The sequence below is a fragment of the Nelusetta ayraudi genome, unplaced genomic scaffold (assembly GCF_046127955.1).
Source record: "Nelusetta ayraudi isolate G7.1 ecotype Tasmania unplaced genomic scaffold, CSIRO-AGI_Nayr_v1 ptg000120l, whole genome shotgun sequence".
NCBI classification, from domain to species: domain Eukaryota; kingdom Metazoa; phylum Chordata; class Actinopteri; order Tetraodontiformes; family Monacanthidae; genus Nelusetta; species Nelusetta ayraudi.
The window spans coordinates 3,061,894-3,076,633 of record NW_027466170.1 but is presented as its reverse complement, the minus strand read 5'-3'; the positions used below and the strand labels follow the sequence as shown (position 1 = coordinate 3,076,633).

Below are 14,740 nucleotides of genomic sequence, written 5' to 3'. Positions count from 1 at the left end.
TTTTTTTTACAAAATGAGCTGCGACGCAAACAAGTAAAGCACAATCAACTGAGATTGTGCTCGTCAACAAGTGATTCTTCTCAGTGGAACAGAAGGAAGCCAAGACGACAGCCGCTGCCGAGCTCTTGTCGGGTTTTTCTTCCGTGCCCACAATGCACAAATCTCACGCTTTTCTTCATGTCACGATCGGAACCACAAAGACCAACTCAATTTGTTTTTTTGGTTTTTTTTTACCCTCTCTCTGCGCTCTTCTAACATGTTCTCAATCTGAGTCAACCTGTGCAAAACAGCCCAGGCAGATGGCGGCTTGTGATAATAATTAAAGTGTTGTGTCTGGCCCGCGCTGAGGATTTCCTTCGGGAAGCGTCTGGCTGCTGCCGCCATGCCGGGCCATTGAAAACGGGCGGAGGCCTCCGTCGCTCCGACGGCCACCTCAAGAGCAGGATGACCCTCTTTTCCACCCACCGGACAAAAATACCAGAGAGGTGGGCGTCGACAAACACTCGGGGGAGGGAGGGCGCAGGCACGCAAAACATCCAGTGGGGACGAGCGACGCTCAAGGTGTTGTGGCGGCCACTCAGACCCTGAGCAAACATGCCACCAAGTGTTTTATAAATCTTTTGGATTATTTATCTCACATGTCCACCTCGGGGACACGGAGAGGAAAGGTCCGGGAAGAGGAGGCCCGTCCAAAATTAAACTGGAGGATGATTGGAGCAGAGCTCCGTCCATCACATTGAAGCCAGCAGCCCGATCGGGTTTTGTGTTGTTGGTTGAGTCGGTTACATTAGATGGTGAGCTTCCACTGTAAGCTCCTGCCAAAATCTGTCAGTTGTGAAAAGCAAAAAAACATATTTTACACCGGCAAAAGACTTCAAACGCTCATCTCAGCCTAGCAGGCAGCCACTGCCTCGTCTTCTTCTTCTGGGGTTTTAAATGGCAGCGTGCAGCAGTTTTTGTCACAGCTACAAGGAAGCCGACTGGTTGCTTTATTTGGAGCAAGTCAGTAAAACTCAAGACGCTGCTGTTTCACGATGGATTTGCACGGGCCAAGACTTAAAATTTCAGATTTTCAAATCCCAGCGTAAATAAAGTCCAATGAAAGATGGAGGACTGGTCCCACGGCGAAGCTCAGCTTCCAAGTTCTCCAGAACTTCATATTTATTTGCCTCATTTCATCAAAAATAATAATGACACACACTTCAAGCTTAATGAATCTGCCGGTTTTGTCCACATTGTTCCTGAGCTGAGTTCTAAGACCAGTCGGCTCCTCGCCGACGTCGTGACTCATCGTGCACTCCGCTCTTGTTTTGCGACCGCCCGCCGGTGTCTCCCATGACCCCTTGACGTTCCGCTATCTCAGTCGCACAGACGCAACGCACCTCCACTGGTCCACCGGCGGCCTTGTACGCCCCCCTCCTCCACCACCACCCATTGTCTGCTGTCCCTGTAGTCGTGACCCCACACACAGCACCGCGGGGGTCTGTTCCTATTTATGATGTGGGGGCGTTTCCTCCTATTGCATTGTTGCTGTTTGCCAGCACTTCCTCCTTTCATTCACTGACCTCTTCTCTACTTCCTGTTTGCGCGGAGGACCCACGGTCATCCCGAGGGTCGGCTGCCGACTAAATCCTCTTTAATTGAATGGTTAAAAAAAAGGGAGCGGTTTCAGCATTTTAATCTGAGTGGAGGTCCAGTAGGGCCTCCGCTGGTCCGTCCCGGCATGGTAGCAGTGGCCCGTTGGAGCGAAGTGCGCCGCCTTCGTTCAAGAATTTGGTAAATGTGCCTTCGGCTCAGGGACCCGTCAGAGGTCTCACGTTTTACCCCTTTTAAGATCATTTTTTTTTTCCATGGTGGATCCTCAGGGGATCAGTCTCACATATTTAATTACCCCCCCCCCAAAAAAAAAAACCTCAGCAGGATTCCAAAAAAAACGGCAGATTTAGCTCTCTGCTGGGGAATGTTTAATTTAGAAGTCCAATATCGGGACAAAAACAAGGCAGTCTGAGGGGCGGAGACAACACCTGGTCCAGTGTGTAAAATGTTTAAGGCAGCCCAGTATTTAAGGCAGGTTTCCTTAAATATCGAGTTTCCTTTGAAAATGGCTGCGCAAGATGGCAGCAAACGATTCTCATATATATATATTAAAAAAAGGGTGTGGTCACCAATATGGGAGGGTTGATCTCTGGGAGTGTTAACCAAATATGAACGCTGATAAATGGGTCCTTCAACAGACTAGCATTATGAAGTGAACATTTCCTGCTGCCACAGTTGGACATAGTTTCATCGGCAGGATTCATTGCCACACTGGCTGATGATGAACTATTTACTGGCCTTACAGACTCAGTGAGACATTACGCTCTTGTTCATAGTCAAACTAACTTTTCTCCAACTTCTCCTGCAGACAGGAGCCTTTATTTAATCACTTTATGAAGATCCAGGCTGGTGGTTGCGTGCAGTCGCTTCTGGTTGCGGAACAATCTGTGAGTTCCACTTCAGATCTGCTGTCCCGGGGGGAACCTTTTTATAGATTAACAGGAACCAACCCTCCCATGTGGCTTCCACTCATCTGTGCGAGTGACACACTTTTTCTTCATGATTTAAAACTCCTCTGTTTTATTTTCTTTGCGCAAAGTAATCAGCAGCCATTGGGGACGAGGGGAGTTTATATAATTTTTTTTTTTCTTATTTTCTTTCCCCTCAACCCCCCACCACCCCCCGCCGCTGGCGCTCTGGGAAAAGGGTTCCGAAGTGGAACGCAATTATACTTGACAGCTTTATCACGAAATTTCAGTCACATGCAGTTTTGTGCCAGTCTTTTGTTTTTCACACTGCGGCCTCGAGTGTTTAGATGAGCAATTGAAAATAAACAATGCAGCTGACACTGCAATTCAATATCAAACAATCTCCGCAGCAACAATGATCCCGAGCGTTCGGGGGGGCTGTGGAGGTGGGAGGGGGGCCGGGAGGGTCGGGGGGGTTCAGATGTGAATAAGCGGCCCGGCCATTGATGCATGCTTGACTTTGTTGCCCAGACGATGGGAAGACTATGGCAGGAAATGATGTAAATGGTGACCTGGAGATGCAAAAAAACATTGTGTGAAGAGGAGGTGGGGGGAGTTGGGGGGTGGGGGGGGGGTCTCATGAGAGTCTGGCTGACAATGGATCAAAATGTGTGCAGGAACAATGGAGCACGAGTTACTGACAACATTCACAGCCTTCACCAGATGCTGGTGTGAGAAAACAGAGAGAGAGAGAGAGAGAGAGAGAGAGAGAGAGAGAGAGAGAGAGAGAGAGAGAGACCCCTTCCAGTTTGATTATTTGGACCTCTGAGCGGCTGCAGCCAAGGCTACGGCCCACCTGGATGTTCCGAAAGCCTCGGCAGCCAGAGATGGGGAGGCTGAACTCTAACTCATGGCTGCTTATCTTTTTCCGACATCTGTTTGCACTGGGCCCTTCCAGATGTTTCCTGCTTGGCTCCCGCACACCCCCCACCCCCTCACCCCCAAACCCACACCCCCAACCTCGACTCACTCACCAGGGCCAAAGTGCCTGTGCGCTCGACACGGCTCGGCTCGGCTCCGCCGCTGGTGCTGAGACCTTTTGGGTCCCGTCAAATGTGTTTACCTAAAGCTGATAGCAGCTCGGTGACGGGGGGGCTCAATCATAGCGCACATGCAACTATTTGTCAGTGGGAGAGGCCGGTTATTTCTGATGCGGGGCAAGTGTTTGGCCCTGTTATTTATATTTTTTTCCCCTCCTCCTGCTTCTTCTGCAATTGTGCAAAGGACGTTATGTAATGTCACCAGCGGTCGCAGCTGAGATAGTCCATCCAGCGTGACGATCGGCGGGCCGGTGCTGGTGGGTCGGTCGGGGTCTACGTGACTGTGTTCAGCCGCTCAGGACCACGGAACGTCCTCTCCTTTGTTTAGAAGACGGTTTGGATGGAAGCCATCCTCCACTTCTGTTAGATGTGTTTCAGACTGAGACATGAACAATATACCTCGGATGGCGAGTCGTGGGGACTGATAAATTATTGGATAAGAATCGCTCAGCATTGTTACTGAGTCACCGCCCTCGGCCTCTTCTGCTGGACGGTAACTGAGCAGCAAATCAAATCACGAAGACCCGAGTCTTTTGGCTGAACAAACTGGACCGAATCACTCCCTGAAATGACTTGTTCATTTCTCAGTTCGGTGAAGCACTTACATTATGTTGCTTTGTTTTAAATTGTGGTTCACAAAGTGTTGTGGAAGCTGAAGAAACGTGACATACAGCCAGAGTGTGTAGTGACAATTTTATTGGGCGTACTGCGTTTGTACGTTTGTAAAGTGATTGGTTCTGAAGATACTATGCTGAATGTGAGCCTTCACATTAAGCACATTGTGTAGAAGAAGGAATAATTGTCCATATTTCTCAAGATTTTCAAACCAAGTTCAATATGTTTGTAAAAACAACAGCCCCTCTGTGTACAGCGCTGGGGAACTCAATCATTTGGTTCTTTTGAATGCATGGATTTTTGGGGTTTTTGGTGTTTTTTTCACTGTTTCCAGTAATTTAGTACAACGAAAACAAGTGCCCGTCCTGTCACTAGCGGCCGCCATGATGCTCAATGATTCATATTCAGTCAAAAACAACCTTCAGCAAAGTTTAGAGCAAAGTTTTCAAAATCCCTCGATGTCACGAGCCATCATCACTGTGGCGTCTGCACAGCAAGTCGAGTTTCAGACCTGCTTTGATATCGAAGGATTAAAAGAGACACACGGTGAGGACTTTCATTTGAATTGCATGCAAAGAGTTTTTGTTTTAATTCGTCATGTATCGCTTCCTTGAATTACGGCTCCACCTTTTTACCCTTGGGTGTGTCCGACAGTTGTGCTGCCCCCGTGGTCCTGCTGAAGATCCTGGAGGCCTAGCAGTCTGGAGGTCTGGGTCAGAGACAATCAGCCAGAAGTCAGTCTTTTTTGTTTGTTTTGTTTTTTTAACTGCGGCTTGATAATGCTTGGAGACTGTCTCTTGCGAGGCGCTGCTTCGCTCTATCATCTGTGACAGTGCTGGAGTCTGCCTGCCTATCTGCTGCCCCCCCCCACCCCACCATCACCTCCTCCCTCCCCCTCCCCTCCTCCTCATTTACTTCTTGCCTCATGTCTCCACTGACGCTCCTCCCCAGCTGAAGCTCAACCCTCTTGTATTCCTCCTTCACGACCACACATCTCCTCAGCGTCTTGCCTTGGTCCTACAAGGCAAAAATAAAGGGTCAGTTCACCCAAATCTAAACAACCACCCATTTGCTCTGCACTGATGTATTGGTTTTTGGCTTGGGTCACATTTTTTTCAAAGCAAAACCCTTGTGTGTTTTCGTAGCATGAAAGGTTTCCAGTGATGCCAATGCAAGGGATGAAGTGAAGCTTTTGGTTTCCTCAGTGGTTTTTTGTTGTGTTTTTTTTTAACTCTCATACAGCAAAACGTCTTGGTGCAGAGAGTGTCACAAGTCCAAAAAACAAGAAACAAAACAAAACAAACAAAAAAGATTTCACAGTAACTAATTCCTGTTGGTTTCATAGCGCGGTAAGGCCCTCAAGTTCTGGTGAATTCCAACCAAGACAGTGTAGCAAAGTTGCGTGGTGGAAAATTACGCAGGCTGGAATGCACCTCGGTGCACCTGAGGCATGCGAGAGACGAGAAGCCGCAGTAAGCGCTGCATCTTTTACGGGCGTCTGACGCTGTGCGAGCAGATGAAAGACGCAGCGTCTGACGGTTTCTGCAGATGCATGTGCGCATCTCTCTCTCTCTTTCTCTCTCTCTCTCACTCACACTCACACTCTCTCTCACACACACACACACACACACACACACACACACACACACACACACACACACACACACACACACACACACACACAAAACAAACTTTCTGAGTCTTTGCATGGAGTTCCTCGTCTCCTCTTACAGATCAGGAACTTTTGGGGGAATTTTCTTGCACTACATTGGAAGATCAGCATCTTTTTCTGCTGCTGCTGCTGCTGCTGCTGCTGCGGTGGGGTTTTCACTCTTGCATCATTGCAAAATGGCACCTGTGCCTCTACTGCTGCCAATCAAGTCAAACCCTGTTTACGCAAGAAGAAGAAGAAGAAGAAGAAGAAGAAGAAGAAAACACGCCCTGACAATAAGTTCCCCCTACGTGGAAATGTACAGGCAGACGCAGCTGTTTCTAGAGAATCATCCTGTGTGCACAGCAGTGCCACAGAGACGTGCGAGGCGCCGCATCTACGCGGCGAAGCAAAGCAAACCCCTGCCTGTCCGACGCCCTCGGTGTTAAATCTGCTACCAATTTGGGGCTATTTCTAGTATTCCCGTTGAGTTGCAGCACTCGCATCACTGGCACAGACACACACACACTGGCTCTCGGGCAACGGGATCCATTTAATATCCTCCTACATTTCATTTGAATCATGAGGATCAGAGCATATTTATGAGATGTGCTGCCAAGATGTGTGATTCCTTCCAGCCCGTTTGGCACTGAGCTTTGTGTGCAGTGCCCTGCAGATGGTTCTTTTATTCACCTTATCTGCTGTTTCCCCCTCCTTCCCGCCCCATCTTCTCTTGTTGCTCATTTTCTTTCATATAATGCTCTGGTTCTGCACTCCCTTTTCTTTTTTTCTGCTATTTTTTTGGAGAATGAGAGAGGAAATCCATCAGATCTGCAGCAGCGCACGTTCCTCTGGGCTCATAAATTGTGTGCGCCTCAAAGTAGCAGGAAGTACAGGCCTAATAGGGTGTATCCTCCAGGTTTCCTGTTAGGTTAACCCGTCGGGTCTGGGGCTTTCTGGCCCGTCACTGGATCATGAGGCACGACCCCCTCTTGGCCCAACACTTAGAACGAATGGCCTTGTAATACAGTCAAGCTGCAATGTAAAGTGTTTTGTGTTTCTCACAGAAACAAAAGGGGCCATAAATTTATTGTTCTATACATAGAACGCTGTTTGGGGAGAAAGTTACTCTGAGGTGGGCCGGTGGGCTTTCACTCTGAGTCGGCAATAGTCATATTGCTGCGGTTGCAGTGATGTAAAGATCTCACAGCGCTAAAGTACCTAAAGTAAAATCAAAATTTCAAAAGGAAGAAATATTTCCTCATTGATTTCTAGAAACAACAGAACAAAACATGGTCTAACAATAGTCTGTTTCTCAGTGGACTTCCACATCCATCCTTTCCTTTTTCCCTGCTCCGTTTCTCAGTCAGTTCTAAATCACACCATTCTACAGTACAACCTCAGACCTTCTGTGATGTCATAAAGGGCACAGGTACCTCTCACAGGTTGGTGACCACACCGCTTCTGCTGCAGTCAGCATCCTGCTATACTATCATGTTATTTGGTGATCATTTTCACGTGATCGTGACCCTTGTTTTTCTTTTTTCTTTTTTCTTTTTCTAGTGTGGCAGCAATGCCCTTTGGTAGTAATTCTTTAGATCACAAAGTAAGTGTTTTTTTTTGAATTTGTACACAGATTATAGAGCTAGATTCAACTAGATCTCTAGAACCCAAAAAGTCCTTTGAATCGCTGTCCTTGTGTGTGTTCCTTTTCAATCACCTTGAGTTGATGCAAGTGTATTAACATGAAAATTATCACGAAACAATGTATTTTTCCCCCTTTTACTTGGACATTTATGGGAGATTGTTTCTATCTCACTGGCTTCTCTGCCTCGTCAGTCAGTTTGTGTCGGCGCCACCTGTTGCTTCTGCTTCTTTCACTCCACGAGTAAAAGCAAGTGGGGCAACAAGACCAAGGGGTTGACACGGACTGACGGCAGCAGGGCAGCCACTGGACTTTGCATCAGGAATCAAGCTCGTCCACGTGTTCACACCCAGATCTAGTTTTTTGTGTTTTTTTTTTTTTTGCAGGGGGACTCGGCTCAGGGAGCCAGCGTCCGACGTGGCGCTGAAAGGGTTATGGCAGGAAAAAATCCAGTCAGTCGATCAGCTTCCCCATCTGGATCCAATCCCACCTGGGCCCCTGATAAAAATAGAGACGGTGTGATGGGCCAGAGGCACGGCGCTGCTCCATCTTCCTTAGCGGAGAGGAGGACACGTCACAGTCTAGAGTAACCCCATGTTCTTGCTCCTCCCCCCCTCCTCCTTCCCCTTCTCTTCTTCCTCCTGTGTCTCTGGATGGGTTGCAGGTGTTAGAGGGTGGGGGTGGGGGATCAGTGGGGGTGTCCTGACTACGCTCTCCTCCGTCAGCGGCTGCAAGCGCTGGGTTCGTCGACCGCGGCCTCCTCGCCGAGGCGCCTTTGAACCGTGGAGGTCATCCCACCTCACCGCCTCCTCTGGCAGAGTGAAAATGCTGTGAAGTGACACATCGAAGGGATGTGTTTCCAATTTGACTCATGAAACACCCCTCCTCACATCACCTCACCCCTCCCACTGGCCTGTCTGCCTCGGTGCTGGTGTCAGACAGCTGATTAATTCCCTCCAGACAGGAGGGGAGAAGGAGGGAGGGGCACAAGACGTTTATTGATGAATCATCTCTTCATTCATTCTCAGGTAAACTGAAAAGAAAAACACTCACTGGGGTGTCCAAGGATACGCAGATCTGACTGTCCGACAGCCACAGACTGTCTGCGCTAATGTCACCGATGCCTCTTGAGCTTATCGGTGATGACGTCCATCTCTGCTGCATCCAGCAGGAGATCTGTGTATTTGGTTTTCAGACATTTTTTTTCAGCCTCCTGTTCTATGCTGATGCTTTGTTAGACCCTCCAGCTCTTTAAAAGGGGACAGAAACGAACAAATTCTGCATATTGCAGGAACTTCAGGTTCAGTTTAACCTCGTCCGAGAACTGAGATGAAAATTATCTTGGCATCAGTCGGTGCAAACCTTCTTGAAATATCGGCGGCTGCGGGATGTTTAAAGATCATCCAATGCGTGAATGTGCAATCACACCTTTTGTGCTGATGTCGCATCCAGAGTTGCCGCAACACAATCAGCTCCAGCTGTGCGGCCGGCCTTTTTTTGTGCACACCACCTTGACCTCAACGCAGCGATTATTAGCCGTCGCTATTTTCGCAGACATGAACTTACGGCTGCAGCGCTGGCGTCGGATGCAGGGCCTCTTCCTGTAAACACCGTGCTAATTATTTTTAACAAGGTGTGAACCATGCGGCCGCTCGAGAGGCGAGCTGTCAGTTCATCGCGACGCTCGAGCGGCTTTAAGTTGTGATTTCGAGCGTCGTCTTGCATTTCCCACCACACGTGCAAAAGAGCACGAGGGCGGCGAACGTGGCCGCCTGCCCGCCCGGCAGCGCGCTATCGGCGTCTTGTTTGTGTGGGATGTGCACCGCGTCTCATCCTGACACAGAGCACAAAGGTGACTGTGGTTTGGATAATGATAAGGTTTGGTTTTAGCGAGGGAAACAGCAGCGTCTCGGGTGAAAGTTGTGCAAGTGTGCGACTCGCCGCGACACCCTGAGCCCACGCTCCACTTTAGCAGCCAAAAACATGATCTTTGTTGGCTGAGCATTACCTTTATTTTTTGTTGTCGCTGTTTTGTTGCATGGCTTGGCAATAAATAGTGGGTGTTTAGGTTTGATATGCAGACTGTAAAACTGAGCCAGTGCAAAAAAAAAAAATATCAATATCAATATTGAATTAAAATCTACAGCTGTATATTTTTACATAAACTAAACAGCTAGTTTAAAAGTTCAGACTGAATCTTTTGAGGAGGGAATGATTCCACTTCTTTTATGTACACAGTGCCAAACCTTTCTGTGTCACAGCTAACTGAAGAATAGCTAAACTCTAAATACCTACAAAACAAATAATTAACAAAAGTAGTCAGAAAAAAGTCTGCGTCATTATTTTTGCAGCCCTGATATTTCACTTGTTGCTGACTGAAGGCGCACGGCTTTGCAGATGAAGCATAAAGGTGCTGGTGAGGAGGAGTTTCTGATGAAGTTGTTTCCTGTGCCTTCTGCTTTTAGTGTGTGAGTGCGTGTGCGCGTGTGTGTATGTGTGCTTGAATTGCGTGTGCACACTTTGCATGTTTTGCGTGCTTTCTAAAAGAGGCAGAGGGATAGAGGGGAGTCGGGGGGGGAGGGACATTTTTTGGGCCAAACGGAAAGTGGAGAGGTTTGTCAAATCAGCAGAGAACATCCTTCTGGCCTTTTGGAGCAGCGTGTGTGTGTGTGTGTGTGTGTGTGTGTGTGTGTGTGTGTGTGTGTGTGTGTGTGTGTTCGTGCATGTGTGTGTGCGTGTGTTCGTGCGTGTGTGTGTCTGTGCATGTGTGCGTGACCACCTAACCCAAGCAGTGTGTTTACAGATGAAGAACAGGGTGGAAACGCTTGCCTGGTCAATGACACTGCAGGCCTCCTCCCGTCTCCTCCTGCCTACCAGCGACGGCCACTCAGCTGCTCAGCAGTGGGAGGGAGGTCAGCGGAGGGGAGCGTAAGCGTGCTGGAGCTGCTTTAATAACATATCACAGCCATTCATTATTTATTTGTTTTTCTTTTTTTTTTTCAAAGCCGTCTTACAGATTATTTTACAGACCTGTTTGATCCGGTCAGAGCCAAACAGAGAAAGTAAAAAAAAAAACTGCAAGCCTTGAGGTTTTAACAGGAAAAGTCTGTTAAATGAAAGAAAATTTTGCATTTTCCCTTTAAACCAGTTTTAAAGAAGTATGATTTAGTTGTTTTTTTTTTAATTGTTTTTTTTTTTTTTTTTTGTCTGGTGACGTTATTGGTTCAGAATCTGCTGAGTTACGTGGCGTCTCCTTGGATTTTCTGCTGTGTTTTCACAACAAAATACTAGAAAAAAAAAAGTTTAGAAAAAAATGTGTTCCTCCTGTGTGTGGGTTTGAAGTCTTTGGGAGTGTTTATTCTTTTTTGCATTGCTGGAGCTGCTCCACGGTCCACCTGCCTCGGTGTCTCCTCCTGCAGGCTCACGGTGCCCTGATCAAACACAGCACTTCCTGTTTGGACTCTCAATAATAAGACCCGTTTTCCTCTGGGAGGGATGTGATCTTCTTTCCTCATGCAGGCTTTTCTGCTGAATTTACCAAAAAGCCAGGAGGGGAGTGGGGGAGGGTGTGTGTGTGTGGGGGGGGGCGGGGGGGGGGGGGTCACCAGCACTCCACTCACTTCCCGCAGTTAGCCCGTCCAGCCGGCTTTATGTAACCGTGCTGCAACAACGTCCCTCGTCAACCCTGACACGTCATTTTTGTCGTCTTTGTGGTTATTATTCAACATTTGCGAGGATTTCCTCTGCAGATCTCCCTGGCGGAGCAACTTTCCTACTATTGGCTTGATGATGTATTTGATATTCCTGAGTCCGCCCTAAGCTCGACATTCCGACTAAACTTCTTTGAAGCCGACATGAGTTTCAGGATTCGGGGGGTAAAGGGTCGCTTTCTCTCAGTGAAGACGTATTAGCAGCCTGTGCTTGATCTTACAGAACAGTCAGCTGCCTCTTTGGGCAGAATTCTAAAGCCGATATACATCTGCACGGCGAGGCCTTTTAAGGTAAATGATTTGCACTCTGGTTTGGCCTCCAGGATCATAAAATAAATCATCGCTCTCACTCAGACTTTGGCCGCCTCCTTTGCTGAGCAGCTCCGTTGGAAACCACCAGCCTGACGAACGCTGTCCCAGGTCCAGCAGGTCCTGAAGCTTCGCTCACATTCCACAGTGTTGCTCTCACGTCAACACTGACCTTCTTCTGTGCAGCTCATCATGCGAATCCGCCAGAGGGGGCGGAGCACGGTGCGATATTCTGCAGATTAAGCGGGAAGATGGCCGGCAGATGAGACGGTTTGGTGAAGCTCTGGCTGGAAGGAGGCCGGAGCAGCAAGGAGATCGACAGAGGCGGTGAGAGAAAGAAAGCTGGCGCGTAAGAGAGGATGCACAGGATCGGAGGTCAGGTGGAGGCAGAGGATTGGCTGAAAAGTCAACTTTGTTTGATGCCAAACTGATTCCCACTTGTTCTTGGCAGCCGCTTGGACGTTTTCGGGGCGTGTTGACAACGCCGTGCACCTGAAGAACAAGCTGGGCTGTCTACTGCCAATGCACTGAAGGATCTGACAGCAGGATTAATACGTCTGCTGCAGCAGAGCTGACAGGTGAAACTTGATGCAGTGCAGCTGAATCTTTTTTGGAAAAGACACGAATGGTTCTGCTCCCCATGCGCAAAAATAGAAACGCACACAAGTGCTGCAGCAAAAACCTTGACGTCAATCTAACTGACTGTTTTATTTTCCTCTCTCTCTCTCTCTCTCTCTCCCTCTCCAGGAACTCTGTCCCTTTTCTCAGCCACTCTGCTCTTTGTTTTAATTAGCTATCACCTGACAGCGAGGCTCCTCTCCGTTCTCTGACTCAGAGGTCCGGGACCATTTCACTGACCACAGATTTGCCTTTGGTCTCTCTCTCTCTCTCTCTCTCTCTCTCTCTCTCTCTCTCTCTCTCTCTCTCTCTCTCTCTCTCCTGCTCTCTCTGGTGCTCTCAGTGGGGTTCGTGACTACAGGGGGAGGTGGTGAGAACAGCGGGCCGCAGCTTTTCCCAGCCACAGCCCAGCAGATTGCTGCCGAGCGAGGAGAACCACCTCTCGGTCCCCCCGAAGATGTGGGAAAAGCCTGGGAGGGGGTCCCGCTGAGCGGTGGCTGCAAAGCTGTCAGCGCCGCCGCCACGGACCCGAAAGATGCCACAGGGCCGGACACAGAACGTCACACATGCTGCAGCGAGAGTCTGAAGAGATCAGCATCAACGTCCGTCGAGAGGCAGACTGATGCGGCTCTGACGTTAATGAATCTCTCAGCTCAGCTTTTGTTCTTTGAATGTTTTTTTTTTTTTTTTAATGAATGAACGAGCCATACGCCCCCAACCCCTCGACCCCCAGCCCAATCATTTTACATCTTGAGCAACTAGGAGCTGTTAAAATAATTACCGCTGAGTGTACCGACTCTTGTCCAGCTGCTCGGCCGTGTGCAGCCAGCGGTGAGTAATCTGCGCTCAGCTCCAGCCAGTTAAACTGATAAAGAGCAGCAGGATCTGTCCAGTGTCACATTCTGCAATGGGGCCAAACACGCTCATGCACTTGTGCAAGCATGCACATACACAGAGAGGGAGAAAAGATGGGGAAGCTTTTGAGTTTTTATCCAGTGTTGTACCACAATCACTGCATGTTTTTCTTTCTTTTCAAATCAACGTTTCAAAGACACACAGTCCTGACTGGAGAAAACCATTTATGCCCACATGCGCCACACTAAACCAAGTCTACTTCATTTAACCAGGGCCCCAGAGTTCAAGGTGGCAGCCCATTCACTTCAATGTAGTTGCCCACCCAGCGCATACGCTGAAAACGTTTTTTGACCCCTGCATTAATGGGCCAATAGAGAATGTGCAGTAGTGTCGCGTGTGAGATCACAGTCGTCCTGTCAGCCGTTTTAAAGGCGTTTGTTTTTGCATATTGCGACGTATGGGGAAAAAAATACATGCTGCAGTACCTCAAGTGGCCACAGGGAAAAATCGGCACGCCGCCATATTGCCAGTCCGGTACCCAGTTCCTATAATACATCCATGCATTTAACAGAGCAGATCTCTCTGTGGGAAGACGACCTGCGGAGCCACGCCCCCTCTCTCCACTCAACATGGCATCGCAGTTCCTTTTTCTCCGTCGTCCTCTTTAGGTTTTTTGCCATCTCAACAAAGACGCTGCCGTTTGGCGCCAGACCAGATATGCCTGCATCACATGACCGGAGACAAGCCTTAAGACTCCTGTTTACACAGCCCATAATCAAGGAAACTAAGACTGAATCGTGCCCATATTTCTCCCCAATTCTTGCAAAACATCCACCGTGGAGACTCCTGGAGGGAGGCTGCATCAGCCAGTGTTGTTTTTTTCTTTTTTGAGGCTCATGGTTTGTGGCCAGGAGAGAAATGACCCCTCAATGGTCACATGACACAGGGTGGATTGTCTTATTGTGGAAACAGCATGTCACTGGCTGGGAGTCGCAGTAAACACCATTACGGGGGGAAACCGCACGAGTGTATGTAAATAAAGGTGAGATGCTGTTGACTCTGCGGCTTCGCAGGCTTTCTGCAGCTCATTTAGAAGAGCTGATGTGGCACTGACTAAGTCGGGGGGGCAGCGGTGGGTGGGGAGCATTCCGTCGATGCCACTTGCGCAAAAAACCTGAATGGTCCTCAGACTAATGACCTAAACATCCCTGAAAGTCGCCCATTCATCTGGAACCTCAAGACTTTTCTCGGGGAAGAAGCTGTAGGCTTCAAACAGACGGACCTGAAACTGCAGGGACTTCTGGAGAGCAGTGGCTGATGGGAAATGTGGTCTCGCCTGATGCAAAACATACTTTAGCTGCGTTTTCTGAAAATTGTGTATCTTGCCACCAAGAAATTCAATCAAAAACCTTTTTGCTTAACTTCCAACCACTTGCAACGTCCTTTCAAACATGCAGAAGGTCCAACAAAGTATCGGTTTCAGCAGGAGGCCCTGAACAGAGGGCTAAACATGATGTCTTCTGGAGATACTTGGGGCATGTTTAGTCAGCCGAGGGCCCAGGACTGAAAATTAAGATGTGAAATCCTCCCACAGAGCGAGTGGAGGAGGACTCGCAGTGAACTGGGGTCACAGTCACGACATCAAACTGCTGCACCTGGCCGGCCCGGACTGCAAGCCAAACGTGTCGTCACCGATGGATATGGATGTTTTTCCGCAGGCCGAGAGGAAGAAA

The 14,740-nt window shown here is 48.7% G+C and overlaps 2 long non-coding RNA genes across 2 annotated transcripts in view; both read left to right on the top strand.

The window, feature by feature from the left end:
* The window catches only part of LOC142903907 (uncharacterized), a 30,111-nt gene extending 21,986 nt beyond the window's left edge, over positions 1–8,125 (top strand). Inside the window, exon 3 of the long non-coding RNA XR_012929300.1 lies at positions 7,902–8,125. This is a non-coding gene — a long non-coding RNA (uncharacterized LOC142903907). The remainder of the gene's footprint in view (positions 1–7,901) is intronic.
* A 1,982-nt stretch (positions 8,126–10,107) lies between these two features.
* On the top strand, positions 10,108–14,255 carry LOC142903987 (uncharacterized). The gene is made up of 3 exons (XR_012929303.1): positions 10,108–11,861; positions 11,986–12,112; positions 12,496–14,255. It is a non-coding gene; the product is annotated as an uncharacterized LOC142903987 (long non-coding RNA).
* The last annotated feature ends 485 nt before the right edge of the window (positions 14,256–14,740 follow it).